The sequence below is a fragment of the Garra rufa genome, chromosome 11 (assembly GCF_049309525.1).
Source record: "Garra rufa chromosome 11, GarRuf1.0, whole genome shotgun sequence".
Classification (NCBI taxonomy): domain Eukaryota; kingdom Metazoa; phylum Chordata; class Actinopteri; order Cypriniformes; family Cyprinidae; genus Garra; species Garra rufa.
Window position 1 is genome coordinate 33,084,125 of NC_133371.1, and position 23,282 is coordinate 33,107,406.

Consider the following 23,282-nt stretch of genomic DNA (forward strand, 5'->3'; position numbering starts at 1 on the left):
TCCTTCGTTCCTTTGCTCACAGGCAGGGACATTCTCAGTATGGCGGCGCTGGCATACTCGTTCCCACAACGTTCGATGCAGCTCGAAGTTACCTGGAAGGGAACGTCTCAGGTTACGTATGTAACCCTGGTTCCCTGAAGGGAACGAGGCGCTGCGTCTCTAGGCCATTCTTCGTCATCCCTGCAGCGCTTGCTGTCTCCAGAAGCTGCCGTTGTACTCCACCGCACGTGTTCTTATGCTTCCCGGTCGGTGATGTCGTGACGTCGCACACTCTCGGTGGATAGTTGCACACATGATTCAGGACGCGGTCACGCAGGAGGCGTTCCCACAGCGTTCGACGCAGCATCTCGTTCCCTTCAGGGCCTTACATACGTAACCTGAGACGTTTCTCCAGTGAAAAAGTCATCTTGACTAAGTTAGGAGAGAAATATGCACAGATCAAGTGCTGTTTACAAGTGAAAACAGTCCATAACAGTTGGATTTTAACAGGAAAGGACAGTAGGGGATGGACTTTTTCACTGGAGGAAGCAATTTTATAGACTCATATTTTGACCAGAAGCGACGGTTTAATGTTAAAACATCTTAATGATAGATTTGTTTCTTATAAACACATAGTTTATCAATTGATGGACTGCGGAACCCATTCACTGCGGAAGATCCTGATTACATAAAAAACAAAGTCATCCATCTAAATCTCAGAAGGCCTGGAGGTGAGAATGTTCTCAGCAATTTTCTTTTTTGGGTGAAGTACTTCTTGAACTGAGACCTTGAAAACACAACTACTATGTGCCATAACTTATTTCAGGTAAACAAAGACAAAACAAGAGTATTTGCATTTGGCAAAAAACATGAAATACTCAAGGTGAATTCCTTCAAGTCAGGAATGTTGGTGTCAGTTTGAAATGAGATCTTCATTTCAGTAGCCATTTGAAAGCAACAGCTAACTCAGACTACTTTTTAAAAATATAACAAAATGTAAAGCTTTGACTATATCTAAACAAGACTGAGAAAAAGTAAATCACCAGCAGGGTGGACTGCTGCAACAGACTCCTTATTAAGCCTTCCAAAAAAGACCATTATACATCTGCAGTTCACAAAATACTGCTGAATTTAGCATTATATCTATTGCTCACCAGTGGATCAACTGGAGTGAATGGGTGTTGTCAGAATGAGTGTTAAAACAGCTGATAAAAACACCACATTATTCCACAAGTAATTCACAAGACTTACGCCTGAATTAGAATTGAAATATGCACAGATAAAGCACCTTTTACAAGTGAAAACAATCCCTAACAGTTGGATTTTAATGGGAGAGGACAGTAGGGGATGGACTTTTCACTTGAGAAAACATTATTATAGACTTATGTTTTGGCCAGAAGCAACAGTTTAATGTTAAAACATCTTAATGATAGGTATAAACATGCAGATTATCCTTTTTTAACTAAATATTAATTGATAGACTGAAGTCATATTGATTATTTGTGGATTATTGTGATGCTTTTATCAGTCTTCTGTCTACATCTCAGATGGTCTGAGGGTTAGAAAGTTTTCAGTAAATTTTCTTTCTTGGTGAACAATTCCTTCACCCTTTGGGGATGTCGTTGCCTAATGGTTAGAGACTCGGACTTCACTACACGTCACATCTTTTTCTTTCCTTTCCTCGAACTGAGACCTTGTAAACACAACTTCGATGTGCCATAACTATCTTCAGTTAAACAAAGACAAACCAGAAGTATTTGCATTTGGCAGAAAACACAAAATACCCAAGGTGAATCCTTTCAAGTCAGTAATCTTGGTGTCAGATTAGAATGAGATCTTAATTTCAGTAGCCATTTCAAAGCAAATTCAGGCTATCATTTTAAAATATAACAAAATTAAAAGCTTTATCTCTCAACAAGACTGAGAAAAAGTAAATCACCAGCAGGGTGGACTGCTGCAACGGACTCCTTATTCAACCTTCCCAAAAAGCCCATTAGACATCTGCAGTTCACAAAATACTGCTGCGAGCCAGGATTCTAAACAGAACCGAAAAGAAAAAAAAAACTGTAGGAAAAACTATAAATTAAATATATAGGCTATATATAAATATGTAAACAACATATAGGTATACATATATGTATGTATTCTAAATATAAGTAGGCCTATACAAATATGTAAATATATGTTTCCAAAATACTTTACCGAATTACCGTTGTTGCCCATATGAATTTGCTCGCCTTTGCCTCACCTTTGTAATTAACAGCAAGTATGCTGTCATGTCACTGGCTGAGACGATCTAACAGTCTGTTGTTTTCAGCATTTCGCTGTCTTTCTAGTAGGCTCATCACATTGGGTGAGTGCTCTAGGCTGCCTCGGGTCGCACCACGATAGAGCATCTCGGCGGCTGCGCTCACATTCTCAGTCGGCATGAGAGGAAGGACAAGGCGGCTGCGGAGAACCGACTGCGCCGCGATAATTACAACCAGATTTCTACCAATGTAGTCAACAGCACCGGAAACCGACTTGTTTGTTTCAATTAACACGGGGCAGACAACGTGGCTGGAAAGGGAGCCTGCAAGACGTCAGACTATCTAGTGAGCTGCCTACATAGACAGCTTTTTTGGACATCATACCGCGTTCGTGCGCGCTCCGGGCAGCATTCATTCATTGTCGCTGTCCACACACACATGTACAGTATGTGTGAACGTGCGGAGAAGTTGAAGATGCCACTCTGAATCATCTGTTCGCTTGGATCGACGGTAAGAGCACGTATTTATTATGGGGGAATTCAAATACTGTTACGAACTTGATATTGTTAGGGAGCATATAGGGACTCGCACCTGTGCATTCAGCCTCTTCCTATCAAAACAATCTTCCACATTCTCGTTTTGCACGGGTCTGTGTTGTGTTTCATGCCTAAAGCCTCAAAGTTGTCAGATGTCTTTTCCTCTACACGCTGTTGACATCTGGGGTATTTTAAGAGAAATAATAGGTGACTCAACTGGCATAAAGTAAGGACAGATATAACCTACATGTGTCATATTGCCCTCAAGGCATTGAAAGCTTGGAATGGCTGTAATGGGTGAGATTTATTTAGAGAATGTGAACTTTATACAACATTGTGGCTCTGTATCCTGTTTATTTGTGCTCTTTGTTTGTCTTAAATGCTAAAAAGGTGCTTTTTCCTCTTGTAGAAATTGAATGTAGTGTCAAAGAAGAAGTGCTTGCTTCAGTCAAGGATGTTTTAGATGATTTCAGACAAACATCTGGCAGGGAATGATGTGCATGTGGCTTAACAGGGGCTTAAGTTTCACATGAGTTAGTTTAAGATCTCACTGAATAAGAAGTTAAAATAACTGTAATTTGGGAAGTTGGATTTTCAAGCAGTTTTCTGTAGTGTGACTAAAAAATGATATTAGATGTCTTAGAAATTTAAATTAGGGGGCTAAAGCATTTTACATATTTCATGATATTATATTCTCTATTTATCGTTTAGGTTCCAGAGTGACCTGTACAGTAGTTGCCATGAAGGTTAAGAATGCAAATTATCAAATGTTTTTTGATGAAAAGATGTGTGTAAACATATTTATATACAAAAATAATGAGATCATAAACCCCTGATAATCTATTCCATGCGGGGCAAATATTGCTCTTAATATAAAAGCTCATTTCTGACACTGAGTGTGCAATGATGTAATTCAATTAAAACGGATTTAAACCAATTTTTTTTAGCTCTTATTATACTTGCAGTGTTTATGATCATATTAATTAAGATTCTACATGGAATATGTGCTCGTTAAAGTTCATTTGTCACACTGCAAAACTATTCTAGTGAACTAGTGAAGGCTGGTTACAGAATATAAGAGGACTTGATGTTATACACATGATGATTTTAGCTTAAAATCTTGATGTTGAATAAAAATAAATACATGGAGATTTAAGCCTATATGTGAGCCACCCAATTAGTCTTGAAACAGTGTGAGCAGTTTTAAACAATGAACCCGTGTTCACAGGATCTTATATGTAGTTACTGCCCTGCCATAACCTCAGATCAGCATCTGTTGTACTTTGAGCCATTTGGACCAGTAGTTCCTCCCCTAGTGGGGTAAATCATTCATTGCAACAGATACATTCACACTGTGAAGGCTTTCTATATTTGATCAAATTCAAGAGATCTCGTATCAGGTGTCAGGTATTCTTTTTATTAAAAGTTCAGTATCTGCATTCAATACTTCTATATTAAATTACACTGCAAAATGTAAGATAAGTGGTTATTGCGAAATTATTAGTTGAATTTTGACCTTTATATCTCCTCATAAAAAGCCGTAATGTTTATTAAGATGTTATGATTAGTTAGAAAACCACAGCACTGTGATAAATGGATATCATTAAAGGAACAGATGGGGCTTGCGAGACATGTCTTCTACCATCTCCCTATTCTGTCCTCAGTACTTTTGACCTGTGGGCAGTATTACCGATTCAGACATAAAGCAGCACTCCATGCACTTTAGATTGGAAACCAGCTCCCATGTTTAATGCATCTCTACCCTCCTAGACTGTTGAATGTGGAGAAGTGTCTCAGAGAGAGAGAACATTTCTAATGAGAATAGTATTTTAGATGCGGTAAAGCCCTTTTGTGAGAGGAAAAGTCTCGGAGAGACTGAGATTAAATAAAAGAAGGGTTTACAGAGGGAGCGAATTCCCCCCGTATATTTTACTTAGCTCAGTATAGCACACTACATACATCGTGATGTTCTGTTTTATATAAATAATGTACCCAGGTTTAATTGCTGAATTTAAAAGCAGTTTATTAAAAGTTTAAAGCCCTGTGATTTTTCTCAAATTCAGTTTTATTTTGACCATATTCTGTTTTCCATTAATATCATGCATTCCATTTAATGATTTCATTAAATTTTTAATAATCAAAAGCATTATTAATTAATTGATTTTATAAAGAATTAATTCATCATTATTTTATTTGTGTTTCGAGGTGGGTTCCCTGTTAAAAATCGCGTTCTGGGGGTAAAATACACATTTTTAGCTGAGCTAAATATCATCAGTTATTGGGGTCGCTCCAACCCACAAATATGAAAAACAGTGTTAGAGTTGCCCAATTCCATGGGAAAACTTGGCAACACGGGTTGCTGTGAGTACCTTTAAATTTCTGTATGTATATGATATGATGATAGTTTTGTTTTTTATTTTTTTTAAAAATGGTGAAATACTTATGAAGTGATTCTCAGAGCAGTTCTAAAGGATATGTTTATGCGTTCATCTAGTCATATATTGAGACAGCAGAGACTGAAAACACCGCTTGCGTCAAGTGTGCTACAATGTGTGTAGTAAACGAAACCGCGCGTCTGCGCCATTCATTCACACAGAGACAAGCAGAACATACGAGTTCATATTTAAATAGTATATTTGCGGCTTAATATTCTCAGACACTAGTCTCCCAGCAGGCACACAATTTCATAATATGTTGTTGATATATGGTTAAATTTCGTTTTTGACGCTGGGTGACCAAAATTCTATGTCAATTCAACGTCAAATGTCAATGATAATTTGATGTCCAATACCCAGTGTTGCCAAGTCTACGGTTTTCCCATGGAATTGGGCTACTTTAACACTGTTGCTACTACATTTAGCCCCTGGAATGCAAATTTCAACAGGGCACCCCCTCCGAAATGTGATTGGGCTATTGGAGTCCAATGTCAACCTGATGTTATATTGACATCCCGTTCCTGCTGGGCTATATCTTGTGTTGATTAAAGTGTACTGACTTACTACTGACTTGTACTGATTTATTCATCCCAAATTTCGCAAATTCTCCGCCCCATGTCCGTGTTTTCCGCATCACAGAAATCATAGAGCCCTAGGTGTAACTGCAAGTTTATTTAGTCCATTATCTGGAAAACTAGAAGTAGACGTAGCTGGAACTTGTAGATTATTCATGGCAATGTAACATTCAAAGCCTTTTGAGAAAAAATAAGCCATGTATATTTCATATGCACTTCTGTGTTAAACTCAGGGCCTGTGGTGTAGTTTTTGGATTTAAACCTTTAATCATAGTGAATCAGCATAGTTAGCTATCAGAATGCTTTTATATTGCTACCGCTGCTTATTTTTCTAAAAGGAAAAGTTGCAAAGTCCAGAAACTGTGTATGATTACCTTATAGCAAAGTTCAACACTAATTGTACCGGTGGGACTCCTGAGGGAGTTTTAATAAACTGCTTTCCACACAGTAAGGGGGACCCACAGCAGCACTTGGCATTAGTGTTTCTCCAAAGGCTTAAGCTGCAACATCCCGCTTATCAACTCATGAGTGTCTTTTCATGAGTGAGTGAGCCAAGTCAGATATAAGGCGCGTGGGTCGGCATTATTCAACAGACAATTACACGCATTCCAAAAGCTAGAATCCCAACATCCAGCCGTGATCCTGCTGAGGTAAATGGTAATTAGCTGTCCTATTTTAATCCACTATAGGTGTGCTCTGACATGAGGATGCCAGGCTTTGACTGCAGTAGAGGATTAAGGTGCCCGTGAATAAGTGTAGCAGGTGGGAAAGGTGTGTCAACGTTATCTCACCCCGCTCTCACGTGTATCCACAGTTTTCAGCGCTGTTCTAGCGTTGACCTCTGATTAGGCACTTCAGTGCTAAGAATGCTCACCCTGAACAGCTGTTATCCTACGAATGAAGGTGCGGTCACACTGGCTTTGAGCATGCTAAGTTTCCCTACAATGATTAATGGCAATAAATGGTGTTTAAAATAAATAATAAATCACTAGTAATAATAGGACTTGTGTTTTAAATAGTCAAACCAAAATCTATTCAGACACCTTCAGCATTTCTCACATTATCACAGTTTATTCGCTGTGGTTTAGAAAATGGTAATAAAATATGACAACAGTTAAACTCGCCAAGGGCCCCTGTTACTCTGTTCCACTGTTACCCCCTGTCTGATGCCCCTGACAGTATGTCACAAAAGTGAGTACACTTGAAATGAAACTTGGATATGTTTTAGAGTAGTCAATGTGCAGCTTGTATAGCAGTTTAGATGTATTCTCCCCTGAAAATTACTCAACATACCACTTTTATTGTCAAAATAGCTGGACACAAAAGTGAGTACACCCTAAGTGAACTTGTCCAAAGTATCAATATATTGTGTTAGCACCATTGTTATCTGGCACTGCCTTAATCATCCTGGGCATGGAATTGACCAGAGCTGCACAGGTTATTGCTGGGATCCTCTTCCACTCCTCACAGAGCTGCTGGACTTTAGACACATGGTGCTTCTCCACCTTGTGCTTGAGGAGCCCCACAGGTGCTTAATAAGGTTCAGGTCTGGAGACATAATTGGCAAACCCCATCACCTTCGGCTTTCTCAGCAAGGCAGTTGTCACCTTGGTGGTATGTTTGGGATTGTTATCATGTTGGAAAACTGCCGTTTGGCCTGGTTTCTGGAGGGAAAGCATCATGTTCTGCTTCAGAATGTACAGTACATAATGGAATCCATGTTTCCCTCAATGAACTGCAGCTCCCTAGTACCAGCAGCACTCATGTAGCTCCAGATCTTGATGCTACCACCACCATGCTTGACTGTAGGAAAAACACTTCAGCAAACTGTTTGCGGGCTTTCTTGTGAGTCAACTTCAGATGAGGCTTTCTTCTGGGACGACGCCTATGCAAACCGACTTGTTGCAGTCTGCGGTATATGGTCTGAGCACTGACAAACTGACCGTCTACTTCTGCAACCTTTAAAGCAATACTGGCAGCACTCATGCATCTGTTTTTTGAAGACAAAATGAGTGCTCAACTTTGTTTATCGACCCTTGCGAGTTCCGAATGGAACCCATCTTGGAAAACCTCTGTATGTCCCTGACCATTGTAGTGTAAGGATGTTACTGAACCTCTAATAGCCTTGTTGATCTTTGTGAAGAGCAAGTTCTTGATCAAATGGGAAAATATAGCACCCATTCCATTTTCCCACAATGTTGCATGTCATGCATCTTTAAAATTTATATTCTTTGTATTGAGTCACAAGGTCAATGTTTTACATTTACAATGTTTCACACGTTTACATCCTCTCATGGCCAAGCTTTTCCTTAATATGAATTCACAGATCAGAGTTCACCAAACACAGCAAAATAAGAAAATTCTACGCATGAGCTTGCATTTCTGCTCTCCATCATTTGCATGCATATAAAAGAAAGAGAACAGAGCACAAAGTCCAGTATGACCGCAACTTTACCCTTACAGACCACGAATGCGGGTTATTATTCAACGAGGTCTGTCTTAAACCTGGATTTGAACAGATTTCTGTTTAAGAGTGTGATTTAACAAGGTTAAGGTGTTGCTTAGGTGCATCGAGTTCAGTTGAAAGACTACTGATGTGATGCATGTGCAGGCGCTAATTGTGTCTGTCTTCCACTCTGTGAAAGGTGAAATTACTCTCAGGACAGGTGAATTTAATTTTCCTCGCATGGGGAGGAAGAAGCAGGGTTTTGGCTCGCTGGTTTTGATGAATGCAGGCTGCGAGAGGGCGAGGAACAGGCAGAGTCACTGTATAGTCATAAGAGGAGGAAAGTGGGAGGAATCTAGGCCATCTGTTAGAGTTAGCAAGTGATATTTTGTGGGCAACAATGACGTCGCTCAACCGCACAAACAGGCTTTGTTGTGAAACCTGACGCCAAAGCCTGATTTGTTAGTGTCAGAGAGGTGCTTTGGCTTTCTCTCTGCTTTAGATTTGTAAGACAAAGCTCACATTTAAGCCAAGTTTTGTCTAAAAAAAAATCAAGCATAAAATCAGAAGCTTACAAAGTATGACAGATGGATAACTATTGCTTTTGAATAAATAAGGCCGCATTTTAATCGATATGGGCCCTCTGGGAATCTAGGGACGGTTGCACCAGCCGTGCATAAGTTACAATTTAGCCTAGTTGTGGTTGCACCATTAAACTTAGTTCAGTAATAATGGTTGATAGACCGATTGGATTAAAAGCGACTGATTTCAATCATACAGTATTTGATCATATGCTTGTTTACATTTTATGAGACAACACTGAATGAATAACTGACTTCCATTGTGATACCAATTTAAACAGTGCACTTTCTCCTCTAAATGAAAATAAATAGATGCCAGCTTCTCCAGTATTTGTTTATTGCCCCGATTAATTTTAGATACAGCTCCTGAATATTTATTATTTACATATTTAACAGCATCAATATTTAAACAGACTTTTGTTTGCATATTTGAAGGCTGCCTATTGGATAAATAAAGCTAAACATTATATTATGCATGTGCATTACTGTTTAGAGCTTATGACCCACTAACTAGGTATTGCTGTAGAAACAAATGGTGCAGGCAAATTATATATACCGTTTGCTTGTTCTTTAGTTGTTTTGTTGTAGTCAGAAAAGGCTGTTTTGTGTTATACATTGTTATTGCTTCTTGAGCATGGGTAATAATTAAAACCTTGATTATTGTGTTAATCATAATTATCTTGTTTTCAGAGTTGAATGCCAACACAAGGGGCAATTATTAAGTGATGGTAATGTTTATTTTATTAGCGTAAGAGAATTAATCGTTTTGCACATTAAGGGTTCTTGATTAGATAAAATTAGATTTTATGAGTTAGATTAGAAGTCAGATACTCACGGCTGTAAAGTTAGACAATGGAGACAATATTGATGTTGGTGGTTGAATTTTCACTTGAGCACGTTTACTGATAATAAATTGTGATATTTTATGCAAGGCTTAGTTGCTAAAGAAATATGGCTGAAAAAAAAATGTTTTATTAAAATGTATGTTTTATTAAACCACTTTATTTTTCATTAGCACTTTCATGTGTGGTTTGTAGTATGTGCTGCAGAGGAAAGAGACGGCCAGTTGTTTTGGTCAAGCGCTGTAGTGTCCTGCTTTAGGTGACTCATTGTATCTGACTCATCAGTGTGACTTATTTTGTGCTGCTCATTTGAGTGACAAGACATGACGTCCCTCTGTTATTGGCTTGTTTGCTACAGCAGCTTAATCTCAAAACAACAGTCCTTGGTTGCTAGTCATATGCATGCAACTGTTTGCATTGATACACTGATTTTTTTTACTTTAAATTTTACTTTTGAATGGATCGGGATAGATATGTGCAATTTTGCTAACACTTTACAATAATGTTGGTAACACTTTAGATTAGGGAACACATGTTGACGAATAGCTTAATTGTTTTTCGTCAATAAACTGCTTTCAATTGTTGAGTTTTTTTATTTTATTTTATTTTATTTTATTTTATTATTTTTTACATATGGGTCAGAGGATAAATATGCAATTTTGGTAACACTTTACAATAATTTTTGTAACACTTTAGATTAGGGAACTCTGTATTCACTAAGTGTTTTCTTTCAATATACTCCTAATTTGCTATTTATTTATAGTTAACAGGGTTGTTGTTAAGTTTAGGTGTGGGGTAGGGTTAAGGGCTCTAAAATATGATTATGCAGAGAAAAGCATTAATATCTGCTTTATAATGGCTAAAAACAATATGCTAGTAATTTGCATGCGAATAAGCAACTAGTTAATAGTGAGCAGTGTTCCCTAATATGAAGTGTTACCATATTTTTTTTTACAATAAGGTTTTCTTTTTCTTAAAGGAATAGTTCACCCAAAACTAAGGCTATCAGGCCATCCATGTAGCATATATGAGTTTGTTTCTTCATCGGAACAGATTTTGCATTGCATAAATTTTAGCATTACATCACTATTCTGCAGTGAATGGGTGCCGTCAGAATGAGAGTCAAAGTACCAGTCCATACATAATATGAAGCTTCCTCTAGTGAAAAAGTCCATCCCCTGTTGTCTTCTGACATCAAAATCCAACTTGTTTAAAATGGTTTTGGACAGTTTTCACTTGCAAATAGTGCTTGAAATGACTTTTTCACTGAAGAAAATATTACAGAATAGGGCTGTCACTAACAATTATTTTGGAAGCTGATGCGTAATCGAGTAATCGGTTGATTATTCTGATACGTAATCAAGTAATCGTTTGATTAATCTGTCGATTAATCAAGTAACCGGTCGATTAATCGAGTAACCAGACAGTACATCACTTGCTAATCAATCGGTCCTCAGCATTAAATGGGTGCCACCAGAATAAGAATCAAAATACCAGTCCATAATACATACAATAATAAATTATTTTCTAGTTATTAAAGTCCATTCCCTCTTGTCCTCTGACATCAAAATCCGGCTTGTTTAGAATGGTTTTGGACTGTTTTCACTTGCAAATGGTGCTTGAGATTACTTTTTCACTGAAGAAAATATAACAGAATAGGGCTGTCACTAGGGCTGGGCGATTCTTTCGATTTTTTCGATTAATTCGAATTTACGTTTTAAGACGATTAAATTTTTTCTTAAATCGAGGTATCGCAATTTTTTTAAATAAAAATATTATATATATATATATATATATATATGTTTTCAGAACGGAAAACAAATAACGCGTTCTGGTAAAATAACGCGAGTCACTAAGGGGACATGATTAGCTGCTTGCTAGCAAGTTAGCCTGTTACATTACACTACATACAATTTCACTTACCACATAAACAGAGTAGAGAGATGATTGAAGACAATGGCGAATTATTTGCATATAAGGGCTCTAGAGTGCGACCTAATTTCTCGATGGTGCGACCAGCCGTTCAAGGGCAAAAAGAAACTACTACGTGCGACTATGAAAAAATATTTAGGAGCACCATGTGCGACTGACCCGACCAGCATATTTGTATTTGTGCTGAGTGGAGCTTCAAAGGTTTCTATGTGTTTTGCACGTTGACTAATGTATCTCAAGTGTAGAGAGAGTGTAAATAAGAGACTGAATGGGCAGTAGCGTTGTTTGTTATAATAGAGCTTTGTGAGATTACGAACTAAGATGAGTGACAGCTTTTAATCATTTTTAAGGGAGTTTGTAAACGAGATATTGATTTATTACAACTGTTAAATAAACAAGTTATTATTAAGTGACTTACATTGTCTGACTATAACACTATTGCCTGATTTTGCTCTATTTCGTCGTCAAAAGTGGTCTGAAACAAGTCACAGCTGAGCCGCTGCGCATCTCCACTCAAACACAGCGGTGTTTCGTTTATGAATGAACGAATCTAGTGAAATGATTCAATTTCCCATTCATAAAGAGTCATTCGCTTTATTCCTGAATGAACCATCCGTTGGAATGAATCAAATGAATGATATGATTCAGTAATTAAATCAGTGTCTTACCACCACCTGCTGGCAGATCGTTTCAGTTATTTAAATCATTTAATATTTCTGTATTCAAAATTGTATATTTTTGTATACGATATAAGTGCAAGAGAAAAGCATGGCAATATATATTTTCCTCCCATCTCATATTTATTTGTCTTACAAACATTTACTGTGTCTGGTATGATAAGAATGGGGCCTGGTGGAAAGCGATCACTGATGCAGTTGCAATGTATATTGCAAAATATATGGTGCCCATATATATTGTGGAAAAGATGGGGTTTCTTTACATGCTAAAAGTAGTAGAGGGGAAAAAAATCGATTTAAATCGTAAAACGGATTTTTTGTTAAAAAAATCGGGGATTTTATTTTTAGGCCATATCGTCCAGCCCTAGCTGTCACTAACAATTATTTTGGTAATCGAGTTATCGGTCGATTATTCTGATGTGTAAACGAGTAATCGGTTGATTATTCTGATGCATAATCAAGTAATCGTTTGATTATTCTGGTGATTAATCGAGTAACCAGACAGTAAATCACTTGCTCATCAATCGATCCTCAGCATTAAATGGGTGCCGCCAGAATAAGAATCAAAATACCAGTCCATAATTCACAGTAATAAATATTTCTCTAGTTAATAAAGTCCATTCCCTCTTGTCCTCTGACATCAAAATCCAGCTTGTTTAGAATGGTTTTGGACTGTTTTCACTTGCAAATGTTACTTGAGATTACTTTTTTTAATGAGGAAAATATTACAGAATAGGGCTGACACCTAACAATTATTTTGGTAATCGCGTTATCGGTCGATTATTCTGATGCGTAAACGAGTAATCGGTTGATTATTCGAATGCACAATCAAGTAATCGTTTGATTATTCTGGCGATTAATCAAGTAATCGGTCGATTATTCTGATGATTAATCGAGTAGCCTGACAGTAAATCACAATCGGTCCTCAGCATTAAATGGGTGCCGCCAGAATAAGAATAAAAATACCAGTCCATAATACATACAGTAATAAATATTTCTCTAGTTAATAAAGTCCATTCACTCTTGTCCTCTGACATCAAAATTCAGCTTGTTTAGAACGGTTTTTGTTTAGATGTTTTTTTTGCTTGCAAATAGTGCTTAAAAATACTTTTTCACTGGAGAACCTATTACAGTTAGGGCTGTCAACAACACTGATTTTGGTAATCAAGTAATTGGCCAATTATTCTGGTGAGTAATCGAGTAATCGATTGATTACTCTGACGATTAATTGAGTAATCAGATAATATATCACTTACTCATCAATCAATCCTCAGCATTAAATGGGTCCCGCCAGAATAAGAATCAAAATACCAGTCCATAATACATAATAAAGCTTCCACTAGTGAAAAAGTCCATCCCCTGTTGTTCTCTGACATCAAAATACAGCTTGTTAGGACTGTTTTCGATTGCAAATGGTGCTTGAGATGACTTTTTCATTGAAGAAAATATTACGGAACAGGGCTGTTACTAACGATTATTTTGGTAATCGAGTAATTTATCGATTATTCTGATGATTAATCGAGTAATTTATCGATTATTCTTACGATTAATCAAGTAATCAGATAATTACAGTAAATAATTTTGTGGTAATTAAAATAGATCTAAGCGAACAATACCCTTTAAAATGGCTTAAAATAAAGTGTCAAATGTAAGTAATATGTGTTTATTAGGGCTGTCCCCGAATAGTCGAAGATTCGATGCATCGATATGCGGAGCCTGATTCGACCACCGATCTCACAGTCGAATCTTCGCGGGTGAAACGAGCATCATACCATTTTGCCAATATGGGGGTGCTCAATGTCTAATTGCACACAGAACTACAGGTTTTGTACGGTTATATTAAGTTATATACAGCCTTTGATTATGATAATGCAGTAAAAACAAAAGTGAAAAGAAAGAAGCGTTCAATAAATATTTTTAACGTATTTGTTAATAAATCCAACCACCCCTGTGACTAATTTAATTTTCACTTTCCCTGATGCATGACGAGATGAGGACCATCTTGACGGCAGGGATGGCGGCGATCACACCGAACGCGTTTTTGCAGTTTGAGGCGCCTCTTTTGAATGGTTTTCTGTTGGCAGTGAGCGTTCTGCACGCTGTTTATGCGCCCCCGGCGCCTCGCGTTTTCGCCGCCTGCTGCGCCTCGCGTTTTGCAGGAGCGCTCTGAGCGCCTGAAGTTGAAAAAAAAAAATCAACTCTGAGCGGAAAAACGCCCAACGTCATTCGCGTTCTTTTCCATTGTCCAATCGAATGAATGGAGAGGCGTCCGGAGACTCCAAGAAATGGAGGAGAAACCTTTGGTGTCTATCGTGGGTAACCCGGAGCTGTATTATTTAGGGTTTCTGCTAATATGACAGTTAACTTAACAGCAAAAAACTAAGATTTTTAGAGCTCTCGCGCTATAATCCTTTGAATTGACTGACAGGACAGCTGTTTTGGTCGTTGCTTAGCAACATAAAAAAACCGCAGCACACTGCTCTTTCATTAAAAGGCCCCGATCACACCGAACGCGTCTTTTAGTTCTAAAAACGCGAGGCGCACAGCACTGCCTTGTTTGGTGACTTTTAATAAAAGAGCAGTGTGCTGCGGTTTTTTTATGTTGCTAAGCAACGACCAAAACTGCTGTCCTGTCAGTCAAATCAAAGGATTATAGCGCAAGCGCTCTAAAATCTTAGTTTTTTTGCTGTTAAGTAAACTGTCATATTAGCAGAAACCCTAAATAATACAGCTCCTGGTTACCCACGACAGACACCAAAGGTTTCTCCTCTATTTCTTGCAGTCTCCGGACTTTTTAAGCAACTGTAAACTTTCATCACCACAACAGAAGGCCCGCCTCTCCATTCATTCGATTGGACAATGGAAAAGAACGCGAATGACGTCGGGCGTTTTTCCGCTCAGTGTTGATTTTTTTTCAACTTCAGGCGCTCAGAGCGCTTCTGCAAAAACGCGAGGCGCAGCAGGCGGCGAAAACGCAAGGCGCCCGGTGCGCATAAGCGGCGCGCAGAACGCTCACTGCCAACAGAAAACCATTCAAAAGAGGCGCCTCCAACTGCAAAAACGCGTTCGGTGTGATCGCGGCCAAAGTCACCAAAAAAGGCAGTGCTGTGCGCCTCGCGTTTTTAGAACTAAAAGACGCGTTCTGTGTTTTTATTTAAACCTAAATAAGTTTGTCTGTCAGTTGGCAGGCAGTTTTGGTCGCTTATAAAATAAAATAAAAATAGTTTTACCCTCCTGCTGACTATAGTGTCGTGCCCCTCCCAACCCATTCACACACGCACATAAGCCTAGATGATTCGACTATCGGTCGACTATAGAAAGATTCGAAAATTCTGATTCGACTATGAAAATTCATAGTCGGGGACAGCCCTAGTGTTTATTATAAACACATTGCTTTTCACCTCACAAGGTGTTAAATTATGGACTAGAACTCAGTGGATTACTGTGATGTCTTTATCCCATTTAATGCACAGGATCCATGATGAAGTAATGTAATGCTAAATTTTTCAAAATCTGTTCTGATGAAGCAACAAATACATCTACATCTTAGATGCCTTGAGGGTGAGTAAATTTGAGGGTGAGTATTAAACCAAAACAACGTTTTTTTTAATAGTGTTACACAATTTATTTATTTTTTAATTTAATTTTTTATTAAAGATTTGACTATAATCTCAAATGTCCAAAATGTATGGTAGGCATTTCAGTTTTTGTCACTCAGGTATACTGCTTGCTGCTGTCTGTTTATGTTCCAGTTTCAAGATGATTTTGCTTTCAATTCACTCTGCGTCATGTAAAAGGCTTTTATTTGCATGATCAGGAAAAATGAATTCAGACTACAAAAGGTGGGCCATTACAGAGCACATTAATTCCATGCATTACTCTTTTCAGCCTTCAGGGGTTTGGGGTATTGGCACTCACATGAAAGGAAGAGACAAGCATGCTCAGAAGAGCTCTCTCATTTCCAACCCTTCTGCATCCTAACATGTGTGCCTTTAGGTAACAGTCAGCAGAAGAGACACATTTCCCCAAGATGTCCTTTCTTTTTCAGTAAAACTCCTCATATTGTCAGTGCTAAATCAGTAGCCATATTATGTACTGTAGGCTAATGTAATGAAAAACACTAGTATCTCATTTGTTGCACAGAGACGTTTCATTACTATTTCATTGCTATTTCATTACCTTCACAAAAACGAGTTGATGCACACGGATCTGGAGCAGAGAGATATTCAGAGCGATGGGGACAGTGGAGATTGTAATGTCTGGTAATAGGCAGCCTGTCAGCTCGGAGCCGTCTTCTCAACTCAAAGGAAGCACGCAAAAGTTCTCCATGAAATATGCATCAATCGAAGTGAACGAAAGAACAAAGGCAAAACTGTGTGTTTGTTGTGGTGGGTGGGATATTGGAAACGCTTATTTATTGAAGAGCCAACTCTCTGGCAACAGCTGTTTAGATCGCACCGCTTCGGAAATAAACACATAATCATCCGCGCTGGTGAAACGACAGATGAGAGGCAGGATGCATGTTACCTGAAATGGACAGATTTATTTTTTATTTTTTTAAATGCAAAAAATTTATATGTTACAACAGTTGAAAAGTTCGGGGTCAGTAAATTTATCTTTAATTAATACTGTTATTCAGAAAGTATGCATTAAATTGTTAAAAAGTGACTGTAAAGACATTAAAATGCAATACCATATTTATATTTTTTTAATAATTTATAATATTTTATACATTTATAATATTACATTTATATTAATTAATAATATTTCAGCATATTAGAATGATATCTGAAAATGCAGGTTTACTATCAGAGGAATAAATTATATTTCAAAATATATTTAAATAGATTTGCTCTGTTTTTGACAAAATGTACTCTAATTTTCTATTTTTGGCCAAATAAATGACTTGGCGAGCATTAAAGACTTGAAAAAATTAAGATAATTAAATTAATTAAGATACCATTTTATACTATCACTATTTTAACATATTTTTCAATTTTATGTATGTAACATATAGTGGTATTTCTTTTTATTTAGTACATTAATATGAAAAGGCAAATCTTTAATTTTGGAAAAAACATGTTTTTTAATGATTTCTTAAAATGATTATAAACCTCATTTCTTTCACTCAGTATAAATTGCTCTTTTATGCATTAAAATATCAGCTGCCTTCACATTTGGGTGTACTTAAAGCAAAAAAAAAAAAAAAAAACACACAATTAAAAGAAATGAGTTGAGATGAGTTCCAGACCAGGGACCTGGGGTAGACCATATGTCCCACCAAAATGTAATTTAATTTAATTTAATTTAATTAATTTAATTTTATTTAATTTAATTTTATTTTATTTTATTTTATTTTATTTTATTTTATTTTATTTTATTTTATTTTATTTTATTTTATTTTATTTTATTTTATTTCATTTTATTTCATTTTATTTATTGATTGATTTTTTTAGTGTTTTGGTTGATTGTAGTTTACATGCCTAACTACTCTTATATCCTAATTTAGTTATGAGTTGTATGAAAACAAATTAGTCAGTGTAGATAAACTCACTGGATACGTAAACTTCGTATACACATACCGGTTGTCCACTTAACGTAGTTTTGCAAATCTTTAATATTTCTTGTTCAAATTGGCCCTTCATTTCAAAAGGGTTGCTGACCCCTGTTCTAGACACACATTTGCTGGTGCTTAAATGAATCCTGTGAATTATTGATACCAATTAAGCGCTAGTGTTCAGAGTCCCATCAGGGTTAATTATAAAATCCACAGGGGCCAGATGAGCACTGTATCTTTAAGACCAAATGATGTGCTATAGAAGGAAAAGCCAGTGAAGAGCGGCAGGGTTTACACACATGTCAGAAAGACAGAAAGAGTGCATATTAGAGAGAAAGATGGGGGAGAGAGAACAAGAGAAGAGTGTCTGCTCGCTTCAGCAAGCCATTGCCATTATGATGAATGTTTGCTGCACTTTTTTGTGAGCCAATTATCTGCTCCTGTGTGAGTCATGGAGATCATTTAGGCAGGTGGGGAGCTCCATGCACACACTCTCTCTTTCTCTCTCTCTCTCTCTCTCTCTCTCTCACACACACACACACACGCACAGACAGACAGACAATCATACGGGAGAGGATATAGACTGTAAGCATTCATGTGCCTGCATTCTGACCATTTCTCACACATTATCCCAACTCTTTTACTCCATCAGTCTTTTTGATGCACAAACCACAGCTCTTGGAAACACTTGTCTCTCTCTTGTTCTCTCTGATGGGAGGAATGTTATGGGTTTCCTGTGCGTTCACAGTTCAGGCTGTGATGCTGTTAGGCTCTGAATGGGAAATCTTCCCCTTCTCGCTTTATACACCCTCTCTTCTGTTCACTTTACTGTTTATTTAACACAGCAGTTCACCCTAGAATTTAAAATGGTATCATTTATTTGCCCTAATGTATATATACTGTATATTAGGGATGCACAGATCATGATTTTTCATGGCCGATTCCGATACCGATTTTTTACAAGCAAGCTGGCCGATTCCGATACCGATTTCCGATTTTTTCAAAAACAAGAAGTTATGCTAGTAAACAACATAAACAACATGTTTATTTAGTATTTAACAGGCAAAATTGGCTTTGGCTATTGATCAATAGCATCTGACATCTGAAATTAAATAAATAAAAAAAATATTAAATTAAATACAGTTTAATAAGTAAAACATGCTTTTAGTAAAGTAAAACAGTAAGCCAACAGGCATTTTAATGTAAAATAATAATAATCATTCTTAACAGAACAGACTTTTATTTTTGGCTTTTCAAAAGTAAAGTAATGCTTGTTTTTGTTTTTTTACAAAAAGAAGCATCTTTGTCACAAGTGAGTCTGTTTCTATTTTCATCTGTCACGTGAGAAGCTGAGCTGAACAAACTTTCGCTGTCCGCGCTTGTGCAGGGCGAGGACAGGTACGCTCGCGCAACTTCAGCGAGCACAGGAAAGCGGCTGTCCTTTGCAGACATTGCAGATTGCAATCTTCACGTCCTGCTCACAGATTTCAAAAAATCTCCACACAAGTGACATGTTTCTGAATGAATCGAATGACGCGGCCCGTGTACACACTTCCGGAAAAAAAACGGCCGAGATAAAAACGAAAACGATTTAACGATTCGATTTATGGCCGGTCAACCGGTCAACTGTATATATTTAGTCAAGCCCGAAATTATTCATACCTCTGGCAAATTCTGATTTAAAGTTACTTTTTAATTAAGGTTTTTTTTTTTTTTTTTTGATTAGAAATGACACAGATATCTCCCAAAAGATAATAAGACTTGACATTTTGGATTTAAGCCACTTTTAAGCCACCACTTTTGCTGTGTTTTGGGTCGTTGTCGTGCTGAAATGTCCACTAGTGCCCTAGTTGCTCCTTTTTCATGGTGCCGTTTACTGAGGTTCCCTGGTCCACCCGCTGAAAAACACCCCCAAAACATTAGGTTCTCACCACCATGTTTGACAGTGGGGATGGTGTTCTTAGGGTTGAATGCTTCTCCTTTTTTACGCTAAATGAAGGCTACATCATTGTGGCCAAACAATTCAGTTTTTTTTTTCTTTTGACCATAAAACAGAAGACCAGAAGTCTTCTTCTTTGTCCAGATGAGTATCTGCAAAGCCCAAGCGGGCTTTTGTGTGCCTTATCTGGAGAAGTAGTGTCCTCCTTGGTCTGCGTCCGTGGAAGCCAGCGGTGTTCAGTGTCCGTTGGCCTGTCTGCCTTGAGATGTTGCCACCGGCAGAGCCCAGATTCATCAGGATGGCCTTGGTGGTGATCCTTGGATTCTTTTTTACCTCTTTACCATTCTTTTATCCTCCTGGCCAGCACAGGTGTCACTTCTGGCTTACGACCATGTCCTCTGAGATTTTTCACAGTGCGGAACGTCTTGTATTTTTAAATAATACTTTGCACTGAAGCCACTGGAACTTCAAAACAATTAGATATGTGACCATGGACCACAAAACCAGTCATAAGGTTAAATTTTACAAAACTGAGATTTATACATCACATGAAAGTAAAATAAATAAGCTTTCTATTGATGTATGGTTTCTTAGGATAGGACAATACTTGGCCGAGATACATCTATTTGAAAATCAGGAATCTGAGGGTGCAAAAAAATCTAAATACTGAGAAAATCACCTTTAAAGTTGTCCAAATTAGGTTCTTAACAATGCATTTTACAAATCAAAAATTACATTTTGATATATTTACAGTAGGAATTTTACAAAAAAATCTTCATGGAACATTACTTAATTTCCTAATGATTTTTGGCATAAAAGAAAAATCAAAAATTTTGACCCATGATATGTATTTTTGGCTATTGCTACAAATATACCCCAGCGACTTAAGACTGGTTTTGTGGTCCAGGGTCACATATGGTCTTATAGCCCTTTCCTGATTTGTGAGCAGCCACAATGTGTAGCCGCAGGCAAGAAATCCCACTTATTAAACCTGACAGGGCACACCTGTGAAGTGAAAGCAATTTCAGGTGACTACCTCTTGAAGCTCATCAAGAGAATGCCAAAAGTGTGCAAAGCAGTAATCAAAGCAAAAGGTGGCTACTTTGAAGAACCTAGAATATGACATATTTTCAGTTGTTTCACACTTTTTTGTTATGTATATAATTCCACATGTGTTAATTCATAGTTTTGATGCCTTCAGTGTGAATCTACAATTTTCATAGTCATGAAAATAAAGAAAACTTTGGTTCAAAGGTGTGTCCAAACTTTTGGTCTGTGCTGTATATATATATATATATATATATATATACAGTACTTTCCTGAATAAGATATTTCACATAAAAGATGTTTACATATAGTCCACAAAAGAAAATAATACTTAAATTTATAAAAATGACCCCGTTCAGAAGTTTACATCCCCTTGATGTTGTTACCTTTCCAAAAAGGACTGTATGATTTTGCGATCCATCTTTTCACACTGACGACAACTGAGGGATAGTTACATGTTTCCTAGTCTCGCGTAGCCAGACCTTCAGACTGACGGCTGAAGGTCTGGAATTCATGGCAGCTTTAATTGGCCAAGGCCCGCCCATAAGGCCGTTTGACCGACATGTCAAACAACCAATCACAGTTTGTTTCGTTCAGTGTCACGTTTTGGGGCGTGGAAATGCCCCCACAACAACAGACTGGCGTGCAACAAGTCAGTCATTGAAATAACCAGCATTGAAAGTTAAATAAGAAGAGGGAGAACAAGCAGTAAGTCAGTAATTTGTTTGCGAACGTCGCAAAAGTGTATAACAACAATGGCGTCTGCATAAGCACCTTTTAGCAAAACGGCGAGTAAATCAGTCTGCCCTTTGTTTCCCGGAGGACCGAAAATAAACGTGACACTCGCGTCTCCCGGAAATCCGGTCAAATTCAACTAATCAGATGATGACTTCGACATTCCTGAAGTGTTTCCAGTTAAGTGTACCATATGCATCAGACGTTTAGCCAACGTTCCGTGGGCGTGACGTCTGAGGCTGAGACTACATGTTTCCCAGAAGAGAAAACAAATTAAATTTACCCTGATTTTCAAATTAAAAAAGTTTTGACCCCCCGGCTTTTAATGCATGTTTTTTTTTTCTATTGGAGCATCAGTGAACATTTGAACCTTCTGTAATAGTTGCATATGAGTTCCTCAGTTGTCCTCAGTGGGAAAAGATGGATCTCAAAACCATATAGTCATTGTTGGAAAGAGTTCAGATACACAAGAATTTGTGGGACCTGAAGGATCATTCAGGTAAGAACACAGTATTAGGAATCAAGGGGATGTAAACTTTTAAACAGGGTCATTTTTTATAAATTCAACTACTGTTTTCTCTTGTGGACTATATGTAAACATCTTTTATGTGAAATATCTTATTTAGGTCAGTACTAAATAAAAAATAACATGCAATGTATGATCCCTTTTAGTTTGGTAAAATAATTAACATTTTGCAGATTCTGAAAGGGGGATGTAAACTTTTGATCTCAATATGACAATTGTTTTGTTACTTTCATCCTGCGTTACTTTCATCCTTCATTACTTTCACCCTGTTTTTTCATCTACTATATTTAGGTATGTATACGTGGTGTAACACACATGGAATAGTCTGCTTTTTGACAATTATCTATGGAAAGTTTGCGCTTTACTTACTATTATGCACTCTTTAGCTTCAGGTTGTATGTTTTTAGTTATGTGGTGGTCCGATTGTGGATCAGGGTGTAGCTGATGGCTGTTATCGGAAATCTGGAGAGATTGATGACACCCAGGGCAAAGCGCTGTCTGCAGGGCAGGCCACCACCATAAATCAGTGAGAAGTGGGTTACGCCAGGTCAGCTTTTCTCCACCTGCCACAATTCTCACACATCTCTATTTTACACAGTCTGTTAACATACAGTATGCAATGAATGGTTAAGACTATGGCTGGACAATAAAGCTTAAACATATACAGTGTCCACCTTGTTTTCCAATGCAGAAGCTCTTTTTCTGTGAATGTGAGAGACTTTTGAATCATTAGCTGCTGTAGGTTAATAACTTGAGGAATAACAACAGTTAAACCAGTGTGTTTATGATGATGATCATAAATTAAAATATGATAAGAAATGCTAGTTTGCAATATATCAGGCAGCATAATGAGCTGCTTATACAGCTAAAAATAGCTGGAAGCAAATGACACCAGAAGCCTTTAAGTTACAAATGGCACTCTTTTACATAAAAATGAAGTGGATACGTGTATTTTCTTTCAACCTTTTGAGAATATCAGTATGTATGTCAATATTAGTTTTTTTCTCTGAAGTGGCACAAAAGGATTATTTCCATTTCAACATGATTACAAAATGCATTGAAATGGAAAAAATTGCTTTAAAAATAATCAAGGCATGTTTTCCTAGAAATTCTTTTCTAATAAACACAAAGAAGAATGTTTAAACATTTTCCATTATGTGCACCAATATAACAATAAACAGCAAAATGTATTTTTGCTATATAGTTTAATATACACAAATAGCATG

General features: G+C 37.3%; 1 protein-coding gene across 1 annotated transcript in view; it reads left to right on the forward strand.

The window, feature by feature from the left end:
• Positions 1 to 2,428: 2,428 nt before the first annotated feature.
• The window catches only part of mgat4c (mgat4 family member C), a 176,806-nt gene continuing 155,952 nt past the window's right edge, over positions 2,429 to 23,282 (forward strand). The window contains exon 1 of the mRNA XM_073850568.1: positions 2,429 to 2,738. The gene's annotated coding sequence lies outside the window, so the exon portion shown is untranslated. The remainder of the gene's footprint in view (positions 2,739 to 23,282) is intronic.